At 39.7% G+C, this 22,627-nt stretch overlaps 1 long non-coding RNA gene across 2 annotated transcripts in view; it reads left to right on the top strand.

Moving 5' to 3' along the window:
* Positions 1-22,627, top strand: part of LOC150046922 (uncharacterized) — a 465,336-nt gene that overhangs the window by 53,822 nt on the left and 388,887 nt on the right. For both annotated transcript variants that reach the window (XR_016539488.1, XR_016539487.1), the window contains exon 2: positions 22,416-22,482. This is a non-coding gene — a long non-coding RNA (uncharacterized LOC150046922). The remainder of the gene's footprint in view (positions 1-22,415; positions 22,483-22,627) is intronic.

Below are 22,627 nucleotides of genomic sequence, written 5' to 3'. Positions count from 1 at the left end.
AAGTGACTTCTTTTCAATCAACATGGCAGAAAAGTGAAATGGAATGTGTGCAACTCCAATGCTTTATGCAGATTTTTATATAAATAATTAAGATATAAAGGAAATAAGTACCGTACTGTCGGAAAAACCATTGGATGGAGAGCTCAGGAGAGGTTGGTTTAAGAACCAGTTGTGGCACTTCTCAACTCTATAAATTCATCATAAATTTCATCCTCAATTTCCTAATCTATAAAATGGGTGGTAACACACTGGTGAGCAAGTTATATGAAAAGCCATGGCCTACATGAGGATGCTATGTAGATGTAAACCGCTAATACTATTGATGGCAATGGATCCATGCAGAGTATTAGGCCAGGGGTTACTTGAATGTAAAGGCCAACTCTCCATGGATCCTCTGGTGAACTGTTCATTAAGATCAGTGTCCTATGAGACTGTGCTGGGCTGAAATCAATCCATGTTAGAATGAAGCAGGCAGATCAGATTCAGGGAGAAAGTGGTTTTGTGGGTATGTGGAGTTGGAATTTTATGTCGCTGAGAACCATGATCGGGTCAAAATGTATCTCCCATGACATGTAGCTTGGGTCCAGTAGGTAGATTCAGGATTCACCTTGTATCCCCAATGGAAAGGTAGCTATTATTTTATAGCCACCTTTATAATTTTATGCTTTCAGAGATGGTGGAAGGTGGAGAAATGGAAAGCATTTCTTTTTTTAGAAGGCAATGGAAAAGTCTCAATGAGAGACCCAGCTTTTATCAGAAGAGATGAGATTCTGTCTTGATTTCCAATTGTTTTTTTAGATTGTGCAGTTGAAATGAGTGAGAGGAGTTATAGAGGAGATTGCAGAAGGAGTCAATATGAATCTCTGAGTAAAAGAGTAAAAAGCCACTGAATACATATGGTAAGACATGAGAGAGAAGAAAGGAGACTACACAGACTCAAGTCTTAGCAAGAAGAGGAAAAGATACTCCAGAAGCTACCAGAACATAATCACATCATCTCACGACCCAAGGAACTCACATAATAATGTTAAATGTAGGTTCTAGTTGATCTGAAAATTGAGAATGAAGGTTAACACATTTTGAAACAAATTAGCAAATCTCTTTTGTGCAGTGAGAATATGAATGAAACACAAAAGATGAGTGAGAGGCTGACTGTGCTTGGAGAGTACATGGATGGATGGGACACATGCGAAGATAATGGAAGAAATGATCTCAAAGACAAGAGTCACTTGAAGGAATAAAGCCAATGGAACTCCTTCCAGAACACTCAGATTCTAAGATCTAAGATCTAGCCATTCTCTGCCAGAAATGAACCTTACATTGGAACACATGGTACCCCCAAATCTCGGAAAAGGCCAGAAGCAAAGTGGGGAGAGGAGGGTAATTCTTTCGAAATGAAAGGTTGTCCAAAGGTTGCCCCCTGCTGGATGCAGCTGCCTACTTTCCCTGAAGATGAGGGAGAGGGAGCAATGGCTAAGAAACAAACAAACAACAAGAAAAATTGACCTATTAAAGTCAATAATGCCAGGATCTTAATGCATCCCACTGCAAGCGAATAGCATATTAAAATGACCCAAATTGTCTTTTAAAACCTACTGATGTGAGTCACCCAAGCAGCATGTTTCCCAGTTGTAAATAATTAATAACTGAGCAGCCTGGGGAGGAATGACTGTGGATAATTGTAGCCAGGAAGTACAAATGTGGCAACCTGAGTGCGCCATGGGTCGAGCAGGGCAGCGAGGAAGGCATCATGCATCATGCTGGTGCCAGCTACTGGGTATTGGCGATCCATTTCCTCTGGCTGTACTTACTCTTTCTGATGCGAAAACCTTCTAAACAAGGCTGTGAATTGTTTTTCATGCTCGCATTGACAGATTGGGAAAGCAGTTTGTTCTACCAAATTTAACAATGATATATCATTATCACAACTTTGGGGGAAATCTATAAAATCAATAAGTTTGTAGCCTGAACAGGATTTGTATCGCTTGCTTGCTGGGCTGGTGTCAAAGCGTGAGTGTATGGATTGAGTCACAGCCTGAGATCAATGGAATTTGTGGACAGTGAGCTCAATAACAAGCCCTTCTGAAAAGAAATAGATGTAAAAAGCAAATTTACTAGAGTATAAAAAAAAAGGAAGCTAATATCTTTTCCGCGCCTGGCTGTAAAGTGCTATGTGGCTGCGGGTACTTTGAAAGTGGTCTCGGGCCTGCGGTATGTGCTCGCAATTCGCAATGCCACCGAGCCTCCCCTTTGCAGTTGGGTGCTTCTGTTGGCAGGGTAGGAAACTCGCCAAGAATAGGAGGGGGGTGGAAATGGCCCTTTTATATTGTAAAGGAATAAAAACAGTCAGTGTGTCTGCAGTGCAAGTCCATGGTGGCTTTATTTACTTTGTGCTGGTAGGATTTGCTAATGGAGAGAAAAAAATAAGACGGCATAATTAAATAGTGTAATGAATTCACAGCTCTTTTGTTTGAGTGGGACATGTTCAGGAGCCACCCCACAAAGAGCATGGCTGGCACAGCCCTCTACGTAGGGAATCCAGTCTTTGAAGGCATTTTTTTGACTTCATTATCCCAGCATGTCAAATGACTTGCACTAAATGATTGAGGATTTTATTTTTATTTTTTCCCATTCTCTCTGCCTCTGTCTCTCTTTCTCTCTCCTTTTTCCCCCTAAACAAAAGAAAACACAGGGTGGCTTGGTGTCTAACTCCCCTTTGAGGTCCGGCATCTATAGATCAGCCTCACCTTCAGGCTGGTTGGTCCTGTGTCTGCACATGGCATGATGCAGGGTGCCGAACCACCCTGGAGCCCTGATCTGCAGGCAGCCAAACACTGCTCACCTAAAGACCCAGGAGTTGACATGGAATGCATCCTGTTGCTTCCTTGGACCTCGTGTTGGGCTGTGAATGGAGGTGTCTTTTATGTTGGCTTTCTGAAAAGCTGAGATGACTTATCCTGTCCTCTTGGGGATGAACACAAAGCAGAAAACAACAATAACAACAACAAAAACAAACCCAGAACTGGGGGAAGATGGAGTTTGCAATGGGTGAGCCTTGCTACTCAGCCCTGGTGGGGTTTTCTTCTGTAAGTGAGGACAAGGGGTGGCGGAGTCAGCTTTCCAACTAACCCAGCTGTCTCCTCCTCTCTGGCTACCCAGTACCCCAGATCTGAAAGGGTGGCTGGGTCTGTGAGATGGAGAAGGAAAGTTTTCCTAAATCAAGAGTCGAAACCCAGCTTGTATTCACAGATAGACAGGCCAACTCCTCAAAGATGACTTAACCACAGTACCTGGCAGAGCATGGGGCGGGAGGCCAGGAGATATCCAGACCTGGGTTTGAACTGAGACATTTCCCAGTAAACTGTGGAGGGCAAGGCCCAAAGTATGAGTGGCCTTTCTTCTCCAAGGATATGCTGGCTCAGTTGTTTAATTATGAGGCAGCTAGGCATGACCATCGCAGGCCCATCTAGAATAGCTTGACTCACACCAAGGCATTTAGTTTTAAAACTACAACACTTTAGATTGAGCTCCAGCTCCACCTGAGGACGGTATCAGAGCTCCTTGGCAGGAAGATGAGGCCCAGACTGCCCCTAGGGGTGTTCTAAGCCTCAGCATCAATCCTAGCACCCAACTTCCCCACTTCTCATCTGTATCTCCATAGGAGGAGACAGAGAGAGAAAAAGAGAGAGACAGATATAAGCATAGAGAAACAGAGGAGAGGAGAGAGACAAAGACAGACTGATATAGAGAAAGACAGAGAGAGAAGAGAAAGACAAAGGAGAAAGGAGAGAGACAGAAAGACACAAAACAGAGAGGAGAGGAAAGACAGAGACAGAGAGGAGAGAGTGATGGTTATTTTTCCAAAGAGTTGATTTTAAGTTCCTGACAAGTTATTGTCTTCTTTTCCCATCTACACTGTGAGCTCAGGTTTTTCCAGAAGGTTTGACCTAGGCCAGGAGCCATTGATCCCAGCGCTCCAGAGTCCTCATGTACCTGTGTCATGGTTCCTACTGGTTCCTTCTGGTCAAGGGTAGGCTTTCCTCTCCTACTTTCTGTGGTCATGCTTTGGAGTGGTGGGAAAACCACCCAGCTGAGGTGGTTCTAGGTGACACACCTAATCCATCTCTGCAGGGAGAGAGCTATCTCCGGTCTAGAAATAATGACCATTTCTTTCCCCCTTTTTTCTCCCCTTGTGCTATATATGCATGCATGTCTTCCTTCCAAATTCGGAGTCACGGTGTGGACTTTAGGACAGTGTTTCTCTGGCTCAGGTTCAGCCATGTAGCTGGGGTTCTCCTCCGTGGTATGTCTGCACCCCTGACTTCAGAAAAACCCATTGCTGTGACTTTTTCTGCTCTGTCGCCATCAGCATAGGCAGCCAGGTGCCCCGAAGCAGGCAATTCCCATGTTATTATTTTTATTTAATTATTATTTTATTTTGCCAGGCTCAGACATTTTCATTCACAAGGCCTCTGTCAGCCTTCTTTGCTTATAAATAGCACTCAGTGCTACTTGTTACATTTTACCTCATAAACCAGGATTACTGTGGGAACCCCAGGAAGTAATTGTTTAATCCTAACTTCTTTTGTTTTTCTTCTTTTTAAATATACCTATAATGCATTGATTATAAACCCATGAGTTTAACTTTATTGGACTTTGACTTCTTCAAGTCTGAAGAGCTAAAGGTTGGTCCATGTGTGAGAACTAGAAATCATAGGTGGACTGACATGAATAAATCACAGATAGAAAAAGCATCATGAGGACAGGGAGGCTAGATAAGCCAAATGGTTAAACAAACCCCAAATGAACAAATGCAGCATTCTGCACACTCTCTCTCCCTCTCTCTTCCTCTCTCCCTCTCCCTCTTCCCCTCCCTCTTCCTCCCCATCCCTCGCTCCCTCTTTTCTCTCTCTCCCTCCCCATCCCTTTCTCTCTCTCCTCCTCTTCCTCTCCCCCCATCCCCCTTTGATATTAGTTTTGAAAAGTAAGGACAGAATACTTCTCACAACTAGTGCTAACTTTTGGATCATGGACCCCCCCCTTCCCCTCCCCACATACCTCTCTGGGTACGGTGGCCAGGCAATGCAGTAATTTATAGCCAGTTCCCCTGGCCTTGCTGAGTAGCAGGGAAATGCCATGGAAGTGACTGTTAATATTGATCAGTGAAGGCTAGAGAGAGTTGGAGACCCTCAGCACGGCCACTTAAAGTGGGCAGGAAACCCAAATTGACCAGTAATAAAGTGTTTGAGGTTGTACAAGGCGGCTCCTGGGAAACTGCTGCTCTGAGAGGGAGGCTGGGGGGAGAAGCTGTCAATTACTCTTGTTTGATACCCAGTTACTCAACAGGACAGAGCAGGCTGTGAGCCTGAGGAAGGAGGCAGGGGGGGGGGGGGCAGGCACGGGGCCTGGATCTCTGGAAAGCCCAGTTTGTCAGCTGAGGAAGAGAAGCCTGGGGACTCTTTCTTTGACACAGAGGTCATCTATTCTGGGGTCCTGTGTTCTTTCATTTTAGGGAAAGTTGCCAACTACAGCCCCTTTGTAACCTTCTTGCACCTCTGGGCAGGATAATGGTTGGTGATTGGACTGTGGTTTTGATAATTGCCTGTGAGAAAGCACAGAAAGATAAGGAAGTTCATTTTCATTTGGAAATGGACATGAACTGTTGGAGGCTTTGGGTGGAGTTGAGAAGTGGGAGAAAAAAAGCAATGGCTTTTTCCCAAGACCCTTATTAAGTCTTACTTTAGGGAGGATGTGGTGTCATTTTCATTTTACAAGCAACAACAATAATGAAAACAACAGGGACCCTGCACCTTGATTTAGGTGCCACTGGTGTAGAGGAAAAAAAGTCTCTTTTCTTCACTTGCCATAAGATTCCTGGCTTGCCATTCCCTAACAAAAGCCAGTTGAATGAAGAGAAGTCCAACAAATGTATTTGTTTTCTGTGAAATGACAGCATTCAGAAATGAAGACTCAAAGGTCCAGGGGAAAGTGAAATTTTATGCTAATTTAGATGGAAGAAGGGTTAGTTGTAGATTAAACGTGATTGAACAAAAATAAAGGAGGAAGGGGATCATGACCTTTCTGGTAATAAACTAGAAGTTGCTTCAGCAAGGGCTGTGACTCTCCTGGGCCTCTCTGTACCACGTTTATTCCCAGGATACTCTGGATGGGAATCAGGGAAGGTGCGCAAAGTCTTTCTTTCACATTGATAGTCATTCTTGCTGGGGTAGGAGACCTCTCCTTTAATGAACCTTTTCTGTACTGCCATCATTTGGAAGATGTGTTATTGCTCTTGCAATCATTGAGGATTTTGTTGTTTTTAAACGAGCTGCACATTCTTTAATTGCAGAATGATTGATTCATTTAAAGTGAATATCAACTATTCAACCCCAAGCAGATGATTATAATCAATTCAGTTAAATTAAAAGATCAAACTGTATTGATAATGTGGAGACTTCAATCATTCCTATAGTGATTTTACTTTTTCATTTGATGATGCTGAATTGTCTTTATGAAGAACAAGACTTAAATGAATCTTCTATCACAAGTAAATTTTTTTTCAAATTAGGAAGTACTTCAAGTTCATTCAAAATACAAAAAGAGAAACAAAACAAGAACAAAAAAAGAATCAAAACTATCTAGTTCTGTGAAACTGGAACATCTTACCATGTTTGTTTCAGAGTTGTTTGTTCAAAATACAAAAAGTTCCAAGTTTATTCAAAGCTTTCTATATGTACCTATCCTTGATTTTATTTCTCTTTATATCCCTCATTTTTGCCTCCTGCACAGATCAACCATTCTCTTGAATTTGGTATCCATCATTCTTTACATATTTTTCTTTTTCTCTGCCTCACGAATAGGCTATAAAAGACATGTAGTTTTGCTTTGCCTTTATATAAATGTTTATATATATACTGTTTTTATATAAAGCTTTACATAAAAGTGGCCATGTCAAGCATAGTGTCATATGCCTATGATTCTTGCTACTCAGGGGGCAAAAGGGTTATGATTTGAGGTCGACTCTGGTGAACACACAAGACTTGATCAAAATCAAACTAAAGCAAAAACTAAGACTGGGAATGTGGTTCAAATATTTACCTTGAAAATGTGAGTCCTTGAATTCAGTCCCTGGCATCACACACACACACACAATCATAACTTAAATATACATCTATCAACTACTTGCTTAAAAAGATCTTACTTGTATTTTAAAAATATTTCCACACTGGTAAATGTAGGACTCTGAGTACTGTTGAGGCAAGGTGGGCCCAAGCATTCTGAAATCTGTCCTGTAAAATAGCTGTCACACACCGTAGAGTTTGGGGCAGGAGTGTTTTCACCGCTGTCCTGTGGGGACATGGACGGGAGGTTTGACATCAGTTTAAATCCCCAGGGAGAGGTAAGTAGCCAGAAAGTTGGGGCAGAACAGTTTTTTTTAATCAGCTGACAGCTTCATAAAAGTGGAATCTCCTTTTTTTAAAAAAAATCTTTGACTACTTTCAATACACAATGTGCTACAAAATAAAATACATTGGCTATATAATTAGGGTTTTTACTCCCAATTTAGTCTTATCTAGCTAACTTGGATAGAAATGGTCAAAACATGAATCCAGTAATGATTCAACTCCCACTCTGTGTAGTCTACTGCCAGGGGCCCTGAGGGAGAAAGTGATGATGAGTTAAGTAAGAAGCACAGAAGACAAGTAACTAAAGTACCAGTTGGCATAAACACCATAAATCAGCATGACAGAGGCATGGAAGGTGGGATGCAGTGAGATGCTGGATTGGGTATGGTAGGGGCAGCACTGACAAGCTGGCAAGGGAAGATAGCTCTTGCTCTTGCAGGATGGAGAACTTTTAAAGAAAACATCTTAGTGGGGGTAGAGGGAGGGAAATGGGGACCAAGACATGAGAAAGGGTATCAATGTATGTGAAGTAATGCACCTTCTATCTGGTGAATATAATGAAACCCTTCTATTAATCACAACAAAAATATATGGAAAAAAGAAAACATCTTAGGCAAAAAGCTCAGAGCAATAAAAAATGTGACAGTGTTTGAGGGACAGCAAGTACTTCAGTTTGTAAGATCTTCCAGAGCCTAAAGGAGACTTAGCACTGTAGGGGGAGGTTTGGCTGGAAGCCTGGCAAAGCCCCATGAAATATCTCTCTCTCCCTCCCTCCCTCCCTCCCTCCCTCCCTCCCTCCCTCCCTCCCTCCCCCTCTCTCTCTCTCTCTCTCTCCCCCTCCCTCCCTCTCTCTCTCCCTCCCTCCCTCTCTCTCTCTCCCCTCCTTCTCCTCCTCCCCCTCCCCCTCCCTCTCCCCTCCCTCTCCTCTCTCCCCTCCCCCCCTCCCCCAGTTGTAGGGCTTGAACTCAGGGCCTAGGTGCTGTCCCTGAGTTCTTTTGCTGAAGGTTAGAGCTCCACCACTTGGAGCCACAGTGCTACTTCCAACTTTTCTGATGGTTCATTGGAGACAATAATTTCACAGACTTACCTTCCCAGGGCTGGCTTTGAACCACAATCCTCAGATCTCAGTCCCTTGAGTGGCTAGGATTTTAGGCTTGACCTCGTTGGAGTCTCAAATGCAGCCAGTTGGTAACGCCTGTGGGATCCACCCAGGTCCTTTCTCCTTTAAGCATCAGCCTACATTGGCTCAATGTCCAACTGTTGGCCTGCTTCATTGGGTCTTCTGCGTTTACTTTGCTGTTTGTAGTCCAGAACTGGAGCACCCTATGAAACTCCTACGGGGAGCATCTTTAAGCCTTTAAAACTGAAGAGATTTTGTGTAATGATAGTTTGAAGCTGGCTCGTGCTGGCTCAAAAGATCTAATGGTTAAATTTACAGGAATCTTTGTGTGCGCACGTGTGTGTGTGTGTGTGTGTGTGTGTGTGTGTGTGTGTGTCGGTTGTTAAACACAGCCATTATGAAAAATTAAATTACATACACTTACAATTAAATTATATGAAAAGCAAAGGTAATAGAGCGTCACTTTCTAATTATTTTACTGCATTTTACTGTTCTCTGCGCCCTTGTCTTGAGATCCTAACATTGGTCTCTCTAAGGCAGCAGTCCTACTTAATGTTGGCTACTGGAATTCTCTTCCTGGCTCCGTGTCCAATTGTATTACCTTGGCAGATCCAAGCCAGCCATGGTGGGGTTATTTACACCAGGGGTCTTGGCCAAGGCAGCTAATCAGGACTCTGCTAGCTGCCCTCATTTCCTTGTGGGAAAGCTAATTATTAAGGCTACGTCTTCATGGACGAAAATCCATGTTCCTTCAACTCACACTGGAAGGTGAAAGTTAGATTTCTAACCATGGTAACTTTTTTGGTGACAAGTCATTTGGGGCTACCACTTTCTTACGGTCTCTACTCCCCGCACAGTAATTCTTGTCTTGTTCTAAGATAATTTACTTCTAATGAAATCTTTGTTTTACATTCAATACTTAGGACATCCAAAATGTAGGCAGACACCATGAATGACAAGGCAAGGTAATAAACACAAGAGACCCAGTTGGTGACAGGATCTTGACAGACTAGGGATTGACCAATGGGGTTCTTTTCACAATCACTATAGGACAATTGTCTTTAACCTTATTTTGAATTAGTTTATTTTATGCTTGTACTGGGTTTGAACTTATGACATTGTTACTTGGCTTTTTTCTCAAGGTTAGTGCTCTACCATTTGAGCCACAGCTTCATGTCTGCTTTTTTTTGCTAATTTAATTTGTAGGGAAGAGTCTTACAGATTTTTCTGCTGGCTTCACACCTTGATCCTCAGATCTCAGCCACTTGAGTAGCCAAGTGTATAGGTATGAACCACTAATGCTTGGCTCTCTGTTCATTTCTTTTCCTTTTTTAAATCTCACATTTTCTGCTTTTTGAAAGTAAAAAGAAATGTTCTCTCCTTTGAGTATGATTATTTGTTCCATGAAGAGTGGTAGTATAGTGACCCAACAATCCTTCATTCTTCAGGAGCTATGGGTTCTAGTTCTTCCAATATGATCACTATATACATATATATGTATATATATGTATGTATGTATATATGTATATGCACATATATACATATATACAATTACATGTGTACTCCTTTGTTCATCTCCTGAAATATAATGAAATATTTAGAAGAAATCATACAGATAAAAATAGCTGCATATGCTTATGTGTGTATTTGTTTGTAATATGGAGACCACAGAATTGACATTTTTCAAATGAGAGTTGTATCATCTTTTTTTGCTGTGGGTAATTTCCATTTCTTTGTGACTGCTACGGGAAGACAGATTTCTGCTCAGTTCATATCAGTGGGTAACTCCGCTTTGTAGTCATTTCTTAATTCCACAGGGAAATTCTAAATATAGGTGACCATGGCAAGGGTTCCAATATGCAGGTAGCTTCAACTTCGTTGTGGGGGCCAGGATATTTTTTTTACTCTTTTTCTATTTTGAACACACCATACCTCATTACAACTGAGAGCCCTCCAAAATGGACCACAGTGAAGCAGAAAAAATGTTAGTGCATCTTAAATCTGTAGATTGCCTGTCAGTGCCCCTATCCATCTGCTTGTGTGTCCACCTGAATGTACTTTTGTTTAGTTAATAGAGTCTAGTCCAGTGTCTGCCTTGAACCTCCCAGGACTCTTAAATCTCCCTTCCTCACAAAATGATTTAGGATAGGCACAATCTACCAACCTCTGCACACTTCTTTATTACTAGTTCGTTATGGATACAATTTTGTGGTTCTTTGTTAGTGTTTGAGAAAAATTATAGACCTGCTTCCTACAAACTAGTCCCTTCCCACCCCATATCTTTTTTATTCCCCCTGGATTCTAATTCCTATTCGAGCCCAGAAACTCTATTTTTAAAAATATTCTTGGCTAATTAATCTATATCTCTGAAAAGAGCGAGTCTTATTTTTTTTCCTTAGGTAGGTTGTTATTTTTAATGATTGCTTTAATGGTATTCTGGGATGTCCCTGCTTAGGGAGGCCCTTTCTTTCTGTTTATAATGAGACATTCTTCATTTGTACTGTCCAGAGATTTATGGAGGGATGGAGAGTGGGGGAGGGGAGGGAAAAGCACCCTTCCAGTGCATTTGAAATGACCTGCTCTCAAAGCTAAAACAAAACAAAACACAAGAAGCGATAAAACAGTGTCTGCATATTGTTCAATCTGTTTATTGAGCTGCATAGATGTTTGCTGACTAGTCTAAGATTGGATGGCAGGGGTTATAATTCTTGTGAGTCACTTGTTTGTTTAAAAATATTCATTCATTGTGTTGGTCCTGGCACTTGAACTCAGGGCCTAAGTTCTGTCCTTGTGCTCAAGACAAGCACTCTACCTCTTGAGCCACTGTTCCACTTTTGGTTTTTTTTTTGGTGCTTAACTGGAGATGAGTCTCATAGACTTTCCTGCCTGGGCTGGCTTTGAACATCAATCCTCAGATCTCAGCCTCCTCAATAGCTAGGATTACAGGTGTGAGCTACTGGTGACCCAGTTCTAGAGATTCATAGATTCAGCTACCTGTGCAGGTAGGCAAGCTGTGTGCTAGAGGCTCTACTCTCTTGTGCCTTAGATTCCTGATCATTGTCAGGTGAAAAGAGAGGTCAGGTCTGAGGAAGCTTCCGTGCTTTGATCTGTTTGTCTGTTTTGAGTCATGGAAAGAAAGAGGTGATTCCATCCTGTACCCCAGTGTGGATATGTTGCTGGGGAGACAAAAGATCTTTTTAGGGAGGCACCATCCAGACAGGACCAATGTTGCCAGCAAAATGTCCCAGACACCCAGGAATCCTCTTGCTTTTGCTACATCCTGGTATTTCTACTCCATCACTCCCTACTTAGTCCCATCCAGTCTATTGTTTTCCTTTGGCTTTGTAGTCCCTTGCTATGCCAGTCTGTTTGTCACTCATGTAAACAGAGGGCTGTGTTTTCTTCTTTTAAATCAGATTTCATTGCAGATTCTGAACTTAACAAAACTATTGCTCCCTAACATGACTTTTGATTTTGGACATGAGATATTTCATTCCTAATTATGGTTTGAAGCCAATATAAATGCATTCCACACAATACACAAAACACCAGCTGTACATCCGTAGATTCTAATGTGGTTTTTTCTCATTAAATACCTTTTTGCTTTTTTTTGCCCTGCTTCTTTTGATAGATATGGTGATAGAAAGCGCTCACATACCGAAGATTTCTTCTTCTATTTTTTAATAGACTCCAACTTCAGAATATTTCCAATATCTGTAACATTATCTTTTGAATAATAATTACCTCTTATATTAAATTATAAGACAGCAGGATTCAGGATTAGATCTCTCCATATTATTCGAGTGAAGGAAATTATGACAGGGGTCATTTTTTAGAATTATGTAGCAGGGTAAAAGGTCCCCAGCAGCATTAGAAGGCAAAGGCGTTTATAATTAAATTGTAATTTAGGCCAGTGATTTATCGTTTTCACAATGAAAAATTTTGGTGCTGCCGAGAGCTCCTAAGAGGAACTTTAGTGAGATACAACTTAATGAAATAATAAAAAGAAAAATTATTCTGGAATAGATTGTATTACGGCAATAGAACAATTGCAGACTGACTTCTGCGGGCATTTCTATTATCACTCCTACGTTGCCTGTGTTTCTAATTTAACTATAATTTTCTTTTGAGAATAAGTCAGAGGCATTTTGAGTTGGAAATCAAAAACATTTTGAAGACTTTAGTGTGTGTGTGTGTGTGTGTGTGTGTGTGTGTGTGTGTGTTTAGAATCTTGGGCTTGTGGTTTTAATGTTCACAAAAGACATTTAGAAACATTTGCCAATTTGCTTAAAAGCTACTCAAACTGAAGAAAGGCTGTGTGGGTTACAAGAACAAGAAAAGCACTGATTTGTCTTAAGATGATATGTTCATTGTTGAGGTGTCTGGCCATGAAACTGGCCCTCTGGTATATATGTATTTATTGTTTTCCTTCATATCTAAAGTCCTGGATATCTCTCTTGGCTGAGCAGAAATGCACAAGATAAGGAAGTGATTATGTAAACTAGAAGAGACAGCATACCAGATGAGTTGTTCAGATTTCATGACATTAACAAAATAAAAGTGAGGGCAAGATGAAAAGAGACAGAATGGAGTCCTTGGCTTAATTCTCTTAAAAAGACCTTTCATAAGCTTTTAGTATGAACTCAGCGATTTTACAAAACTCATTTCGACCAAAGATTTTTGTTTCATGATAAGGGCAATTCAATCGGTGTTTTGAATGAAAAGATTCAATAGTTGAGTTACTTAAGAAAAAAAAGTAAGAGTTCATCTTGTACTTGTGATGTGACTCTTATGTTTATTGTAATTCAAATTGTTCACTTATTGTTATATTTTAATTGAATCCCTGGAACCTTGATTGCTTTAATGATCTTGGTGGTGGTTCTTTAGAAACAATCAAGCTAATAAACTTTTAATGGCATGTGTTTTAAATAATTGATTGAAAATGGTGTAAATATCTGTTTATCCAACAGTCTATAATAGCCTCTTCACTAAACACCTCATCTGTGGAGTAAATAATGTATGTTTCCAAAATATGCACCGTATATTTACATAATAGACTTAACACACTTTAGGTGTATTAAGAAATCAACATGTATTTTCCTTTCTCTTTAAGTATGTTTTCTTTAATAGCGAAATCAGTATCGTTCATTGAATAAACAACACAAATGTGAGGAATTGTCTAAATACACCATTATATAAAAGTCCCTCATGTCTTCCAAGGGCCTATTAAAGTTTCTAAATCTCTGATCACATAGTCATTTTGGTCGTTGTTTTTTACTTCTCAACACACATCTGGTAGATTTGGGAATAAAAACTTTAGAGCAGAACAGAGCCATTAATAACATCAACTTTGCAGCAGAGACAAGTGCCTCTTAATGTTTAATCCATGCGATTTAGTAGTGTCCTTCTGAATATCATATTGGTGTGGCACCAACTTTCATTATTCTGTGTCTTTTGTCTGCCAGAATGAGGGAAGATGGATCTGGGAACGCTGGCCCTGGCTTTGTCCTAAAGGTCAGATCAACACTAACCACATGATCTGGGCCAAATAAGGTCATAATTATTTCTTGTTAATGAAAATTGGGATATTAATAGTATGTACCCTACAGGGTTGTTGAGGACATGCTAGAAGTTAGCACACCTAAAATTCTTAAAACAGTGTTTGGTATACAGTAAGCATTTAATAAATGCTGCCTATTATTTACTTGTCATTATAGGGCATAGTTGTCTTCACTAGACTGATGTTGACAGAGGTTTTTTTTTTATGAAAAGCTTTTAATAAAAAAAAAAAAACCTTGGCAATCCAAATCTTGTCCTAGATAGCAGCTTTTGAGAGTGAACCCAGCAAAGAGAAAAAACCCACAAGGGATCTGCTCGCTGCTGAAGAAAACCCAGAAAATAGGGCTTTTTCACGCATGAGAAATGTGCTCTTCTGTCATTTTACATTCAATTCTTCTGTTCCTTACTTTTTACTTTCAAATAAGTTTAGACTTAGAGGGAAAATTGGAAAATAATACAGAGACTTAGGTTTTTCCACACACCCTCCTCCATGACAGACCAATCATGTTAAATTTCTATGATTGTGATACAAACACCAAAACTTAGAAACTAACATTGATGTGTTTACATAAACTTCATTTGTACTATATTTATTTTGTGCTGCTCTGAGTTCCTTGCTCCCATGTAGTATGCAGTTATTGTTTTTTTTGATCTAAAACTTTGGAAGATTACAGGTGAGTTGGTCTTTAGAATGCTTTTGTTTTTCCTTATGTGTTCTTAAAGATTACAGTAAAGTCATATGTGCTCTGTGTGGGCATGTGTGCGAGTGTGTGTGTGTGTGTGTAAGTAAGTAAGATGGTACTGGAGCTTGAACACAGGGCCTAGGTAGCTTTTTTGCTTAAGGCTGGCACTCTGCCAACTGAGCCACAGCTTGACTTTTGTCTTTTTGCTAGTTAATAGGAAATAAACAATGCCAGGACTGGCTTTGAACCAAGATCCACAGATCTCAGCTTCTAGTGTAGGTAAGATTGCAGGCGTGAGCCACTGGTGATGTTAACTTGGTCACTTGGTAAGGATGGTGACTGTAGGGTGTTTGCCTGAGTGATTCTTATTTTTTCACTTAGTAATATCAAAATCAGTATATTGAGGGTGTTTTCTTGAGATCCTGTAAGTCTCCTGTTTCTTTCTCAGTTTTTCCATACATCAGCAGATCTTTCCTCTAGCAGTTCTAATGTTGATGACCTAATGGGTAATTTTCTGGTTCCTTTATTATTTTTTTCTCCACACCAAGTAACTATAAGTCTTCTGAAAGCTAGAGTTGTCCCTTCTCCATGTTTTGATAATCTAATTATGTATTTATACCAATCTTAATTTATATGTTTTAATTTCATTTTGGGGTGCAAAAGCAAATGAACAGATCCCTTCCAGGACTATGCTTTCTATGTTTTTTTTTCAACACAGCCCTATTTTCTGTGGAGATTTGCTTACCATCTGACACCATCAAAGTTACCTTGGACTTAAAGAGCCCAATCTCCTTTCATAGAATAACAGAAACCTGGAGCTGGGCTCTGTGTGTATTCACTACCAGGATGCCATGCTTCGTGGCTACCTCAGATACAGAGTTCAGAAGGACACACAGGCACACCCAGCTGTGTATGCCACCACATCTGAACCTGTTTGCCAATTTACAAATGACTTAGAATTTGTCTTTGTTCCTTCTTTTCTTTTTTTCATATATTTTTTATTGTAATTAATAGAAGGGTTACATGATATTTGCCAGATAGATGGTGCATTAATTCCCATACATTGATACCTTTTCACATGTCTTGGTCCCCATTTCCCTCCCCCCCCCACCTCTCATCTTGTTTCCCCCCCTTCCCTATCCAATTTCAAATAACCAAATACAAATATATCCCATATATCAGGTAACAAAGTGAGATACTGTAACAATATGAGATAACCAAGGAACAGCAAAAGAGATGAGAGATAACATAATACCTTAAGAACAACAATCATTCATTATATGGCTTATGTTTCTATATCCTAGAGATCCTTTCATTTAGCGTCCTACTATATGGCCTTTTGTATCAAGGTTTTGCTCTATTGCAAATCTCTGCTAGGAGAGCCCAAGATTTCTACTGATTATGAGAAATGAGGGAAACCATTGAGCCTAAGTTCCTTTGAGTCTGGCTTACTTCACTTAATATGATTTTTTTCTAAGTCTTTCCATTTCCTAACAAATGGGGCAATGTCATTCTTTCTGACAGCAGCATAGAATTCCATTGTGCATAAATACCACATCTTGTTGATTCACTCATCAACTGAGGGACATCTAGGTTGGTTCCATATCTTTGCTATGATAAATAGTGGTGCAATGAACATTGTTGTGCTGGTGGATTTAGTATGTCTTTGTTTCTGGATGATTGGGTAAATGCCAAGTAGTGGAATTGCTGGGTCATAGGGGAGCTCTATGTTTAGTCTTTTGAGGAACTGCCATACTGCTTTCCATAGTGGTTGAATGAGTTTGCACTTTTGATCCCAGAACCAAAAAAGAAAATGCTGGAAACTTCTGAAGAGGATGATTAGTAGGTAGCAACAAGGAAGAAGGACCATTTTAAAACTGGGAACTGGAACTGCAAGCTAAAGAGTAAGACTGTGGGATGGCTTGTGATTTGGGGCAAAGTCTTGATTCTTCAGTCAACGACACAAAATCATCAATGACTTTAGGATCTGGTGATGCATCACCTTGAATCCCATTATAAAAATATTTGGCAACCTGGAAACATGACCAAATCAGGGATTTACTTAATAAAAATGTTAACAAGTAATTGGGAAAAGGTGAGGATATGGCTATTCTTCTGTATCCATGGGGGATGGATTCCAGGATGCCTTCTCCAGTTCTAAGGATACCAGAATCCAATATTTGCATATAAGTATGTACATTTTCTTATAGGCTTGAAATAATCTCTAGAGTATTGATAATGCTTGATAAAGTACAAGTAGTTGTTACCATTCTGTAAGCAATACATTAAAAGAAGCAAATGCCTGTACATGTTTGGTATATACACATTTGATCTGCCCACAGTAGGATCCAGAGCTATGGATACAGAAAGCTAACTGCCAATTGTTCATTTGTGCTGCACAAAATAGCTTGCACCTGTCTTTTTGCAGCAGTGGTATTTCAAATGTACATGAATTTGTGACAAAAAATTTGATGATTTCTAAAACTTTCTTTGTTCCGTAAATGCTTTAAACACCTTGTCTGCCATGTGATATTCAAATGGTTTTTATGGACTGTTTCTTAGTATTAAAAATTCAGAACTAGGATATTTTCTTTAATTAAACCCAGAGAGCCATTCAATGTTGAAATACATAACAGTTAGTGATGTCAGAAGTGTTTGTCTTCAAAACTCAATTCATTCTATTTCTAAGAGTTAGTTGAAAATATATGCAATGGGAAATAGGTATCTTAATTGATTTTTCCAGTAACAAACTTAAAAATAATTAAACTCTGTCACTCTCTTCCTATTCCCTTTCTTTCCTTCTTTTCTTTCTCTCTCCTGTGTTCCTCCTTCCTTCCCTCCCTTTTTTCTTTCCTTCCTGCCATGACTTTCTTTTCTCCTTTTTCCACATTAAATTTCATTTCCCTTTTTGATAGTCTGTAAGCAAGTAGGTGTTATTGGAATTAATTGCTACATACTAAACATAATGCTCACTATTGATTATTGAATAATTTAAGCTTGGAATTTGCCAACACTGTATTTTGACTTTAATACCAATATTTAAATAGTCATCTTACTTTATGGAAGTCTCTGGGAAGACTAACTAAAAAGATCATAGTGAAATAGATCCATGTAAATAAAGACTTTTTTGGGGGAGGAAGAGGGGTAGTCCTAGGGCTTGAGCTCAGGGCCTTGGTGCTATCTTCGAGCTTTTGTGTTCAAGGTTAGTACACTGGAGCCACAGCTCCACTTTAGGCTTTTTGGATAGCTAATCGGAAAAGAGTCTCATGGGCTCTGCTACTCCAACTCTACTACTTCTCCTTCTATTCTTTCTCCTTCTTGTCCTTGTTTACTCTGCTCTTTGAACCTCTTATCCTACTGACTCTAGCAAGCAAGCAATGGATCTCTGGTTGTTTCTTATCTTGTGGATGGAAGATGGACTTTTGGTTGTGTGTGTGTGTGTGTGTGTGTGTGTGTGTGTGTGTGTGTGTGTGTGTGTGTGTTGTAATTAGGATCTGAGCAATAGATAGGGAGATTTTGTTGTCACCTGTTGAGATTTCCCTTTGGAGACTTAAGAACCTACGTTTGTACTTTTTAGACAAAAGCCTGTGGATAGCTTCTCCTGATTTCCGAACATGGCCTTTGTGGAGAAAAGAACCTGATTTTCATCTTGTCTTCTAGAGTATGGGAAGCAGGTTGAGCTCTCTTCCACTTGTCATTTTCTTGCTTGCTATGGTGTTGGAAGCTACCTAGCAACACTTCTTGATGCAGCTCAAACACAAATATCTTGAGAATGCTTAATGCAAAGTGAATCTTCTATAAATAATAAACAGCAAATAGGCTCCATTTAGTTGTATTAACCCCCCCCAATAGGTCAGGCATGCTGTTTAAAAATGCAAACATCACAATAAAACAGATTCCCTAGATGCAAAGTTTGATGCGTATGTGCAGATTTTTCTGGACATAGCATAGGAAAAAAATAGCCCATACCTATACTTCACTAGTTAAAATATTTATATATTATCTCTCAAAAGTGCTACTTTTGAAATGCTATTTATAATAAGCTGATAGAGCTCAAGGCCTCTTTGTCCTCCTGGATATCTTTATTTTTCCTGATGATTGAAGGGTTGTTCCTGTTAACTTTATTTTTCTGAGACCTGTGGAGTCTCTCAGAAGGTTGGGGAATGTTGCTGCTATTGCTGCTGCTGCTGATGGTAGTGGTGATGGTGGCTGTGGTGGTGGTGGTGGTGGTGGTGGTGGTGGTGTGTGTGTATGTGTGTGCGCGCTTCCTTGCTGAACAGCTTGGCATTCATCCCCAGTCCTCTTTCGTTCCTTCAATGGGTCTAATTTCACACGTTAAGAATCTTATTGTTTGTCAGCCAAAAAATAAAATGGCATAGTTCAAAACTATTTATACAACTCAAAACATGTCTCCCTTATTTGGAGCTCAGCTAGCTTAGCTTTCAGCTTCTGTCTTAGGTTAACTTTGTTTCTTTCATGGCAGGAATAATTAGGCAATTAGGTACTAATGTTCTAGAAGTGAAATGGTGTTTTTTTTGCTGGGGGGGGAGAATTTGTGCAACAAGAAAACATTTTAATTTACATTCTCTCTTAAAACTGGATGAGTAAGTAAACTGTTCCATGGTGAATGCACATGTATACATCAGTCCAAAGTACATGTACCTGGACTTAAGCTACCATCACAATTCTGGTGAGAAACAGCAGTAATTACTTTTTTTATTCAAGTAATGACTTGCAATTAAAAATAGAGAGGTGACCTTCATTATTGAGCTGAAAATTTCCTGGCCTTTTAAAATTACTTATTGCCTTTAACTCTTGCTTGAATTTTCTCCCATTCCCTAAAAATGTTATAATTAAGAGAGAGGTGGAAGTCTAGCATAGTTGGGAAACTGGCCATTCATCTGTTGCATGCATTCATACAAAAAGGGAAGAAATCAAGATGCATTGTACTCATAAACAGATGCATGGAACTGAAACTTCTTTATACAACTACTTTGAGATAATAAAAATTATTTTTTTGAAAAAGGATGTAAGACAGTACCTTCTCTGATGTGCAAGTTCCCCTCTTATAATTTTCCCATTTGAAGATGACACTGATGTATAATTTTAAAAAAAAGCAACTCTGGAGAGAAGTCTACATCTCAGGCCTTAACCATGGCTTCCCACCACAATCTGTTTATTAGAGTTGAGTCTGTTAAGTCTTCAGGGAGCAGGGATTAAACTCTATCTTTTGATGAAAGGAATATCAAATACTTTGGGGTATATTTTGAAATGAATAGAATCTCAGAAAAGAACTTCAGGCACAGAAATGACTCAGATTTTCTTGGAAAAAAATTAGATAGAAAATAGGGAACAAAGCCAATCTAGGAAGAGACTGAGTTATTTGGTGATGAATCTTCTTCACTACTAAATCTCAGGCTCTGCTATCACCATCAGTTCCCAGTTCTTCAAATCCCTTGCACATAGTGGGTACTCTTAATTTCTAGAGTTTGAACTAAAAGACCCAGTCTCTCAGTTACTGGGTTATCTGACTTGAGGGACAGCCAACCAATAGAGTGAAGACAGTTTCTGGGATCCTACTACTTGGACCAAATCCAGACTCAACATACCATTAAATAACTTAGCAACTTTCTAAGAAATGAATCTTCCTGAGCCATCTATAAAATGGGAGCATTGATAGAACCAACTCTATGGCATTACTGTGAAGATTCCATGACTAAACATGTCATTGGACATGTCTCTGTCCACAGATGCTAAGACATGACCAAATCTCCAAGTCTGCAAACCTAGCCTAAGGCCGGTTATAGGCCTCCATTTACGCTTCTTAAGCACCACATATCTGCAAAACTTGGGTACAGTCTTGCCAATACAACCTGACAGTCATGTTTTCCGTGGTTTCTTATAAAAATTAACCCCCCCCCCCAGGAAACGGTCAGAAATCTCATTTATTCCATCTGACTTTCAACATAGAGCTCCTTACATGGATGGGACCCCTCCCCCCAGCTTCCTTCCCCTTATCTCATCATGTAATTTAAGCAGCTGTTTAGATGTAGAACAAGTAGGGGAAGGCCCAGATGTCTCCAGAACCAAGGAAGTATCTGAATGGAGTCTAGCTTACTCTTTCACTTGGTGGACAAGAAAATGACCCCCCTCCCTGCCACGCTCCCCCCCACCCATGGACACCATTCATAACTTAGCCAAGCAGCCAAGCCAACCACATCCAGCTCTGTGACCTTGTGGCTACCTTTCTATAACAACTTGAGTGCAGTCAAGGACTTTCAAAAGCCTTCCCATTCATTCTCTTAGATACAGTGAAATCAGACCACCGATAATGACCTCGAACCATGGGAATTTCACATAATTACATCTCATTTTGGTATTTTTGTGGAGAAGGAATATCGCATTACTAAGATGTCTCTAAATCTTGCACCTCTTAAGTTTAATTTATTATGTCTTGAAACAACTACCATGCATCATTTGACAGGTATTTCTGGAATCATTTTGAATGGGTTGGTTGGTTTGCATCAGGATAAATCAGGTAACATTTGTCTGCCTATTATCTTAGTCCTTTCAGGCTTGGAAAAGGAAAAAAATTAAAATAAATAAACCTCAGACTGAGGCATGTAGAGACATCAGAAGTTTGCCTCTTATATAGTTCTGCAAGCTGAAAAGCCCAAGCACCAGCAGGTTTGGTGTTTGTCACTAGCTGGATCTCTGCTTTCTGGTTTAGGAGTGGTGCCTTCTCACCTTGTCCTTGCCAGAGGAAGGGACAAGATGGCTCTCTAAGGCTTTCTGGAATTTTTTTCTTTTTAGAGACAAGATGTCAGTCCAGACTCTCAGTCAGTTTAGGTTTGTGTTGTTTGTACTATGTTTCCGAACTTTCAGTTTCTTTGTTCACATTCAATTTTTGGTTCAAAGCTTGCTTATCCATGTTCTGTATGGTGCAGCTAGCTTACTGCTGCTAGTGAAAGATGGATGATTCTTATTTCTATATGGTATTTAAGACACTTATCCCCACCAAATATAAATCGTGAGCGTTACCAGTGTCTGTGATATACACATGAGACACCAATTTGTTTCATCCCATATCTCTTTGCCAAAAGATACCATTTAAGATTTGTCTCTTACATAACGTTTTAAAAATGAATCCAATTCTACATATATACTCCTCTCCTGGAGCGCTGTCCTTGATTTGGGATCTTTTTTCATATTTGGAGAAGCAACTTCTCCTTACTTTCTTGATCATTTTTCCTAGATGGATTCCAATGAGAAAAAAAAACCCCATTTCCCTCAGTCTTGTTTAAAAATCCTGCATAAAGATAAATTAAAATGTATGAGTCGTTAGTGATTTATTATTGAATGTAGAATGGATTTCTGTGACCATCTCCCCCCTCTTTCTTGGGAAGGGAAAGGCTCAGGCTTGTTTTCTGATTGGAAACAGAACTTTCATCCTGAGAAGTCTTCTGTGTTCAATATCTCCTTAACCTCTGTGGCTTTGAAGATGTGTTTTAAAAAATCAGTTTCCACTCAGAATATGCCTCATTTTAGCCAAGTATGCAGATTACGACTCTTGATTCCTCTGACAATTTTGATTGACATTTTCTAGAAGTTTCCTTGAAACCAACCATTTTTTTTCATATTTTACAGGACTTTGGTTTTTTTGAACTCTTCTGAGACCAAAAGAAGAATAAATCAAAGAAGAACTCTAAGCTCGGTATGTAGCTACGTCCCAGTTGGGATGTTCCAGAATTATCCAGGGAATCTCCTTTAGCATGCTTTGTCTTATTCAAAGTAGTTGGAGGTTGATTTCAGCAGGAAGGTGTTCACCTGTCTACTTTCTTTGACTCAGTGTTTTGGAA

The sequence above is a fragment of the Megascapheus bottae genome, chromosome 24 (genome assembly GCF_031878675.1).
Source record: "Megascapheus bottae isolate mThoBot1 chromosome 24, mThoBot2.hap1, whole genome shotgun sequence".
Lineage (NCBI taxonomy): Eukaryota > Metazoa > Chordata > Mammalia > Rodentia > Geomyidae > Megascapheus > Megascapheus bottae.
The sequence above is the reverse complement of the archived record's forward strand: the minus strand, read 5'-3'. Positions and strand labels throughout refer to the sequence as shown.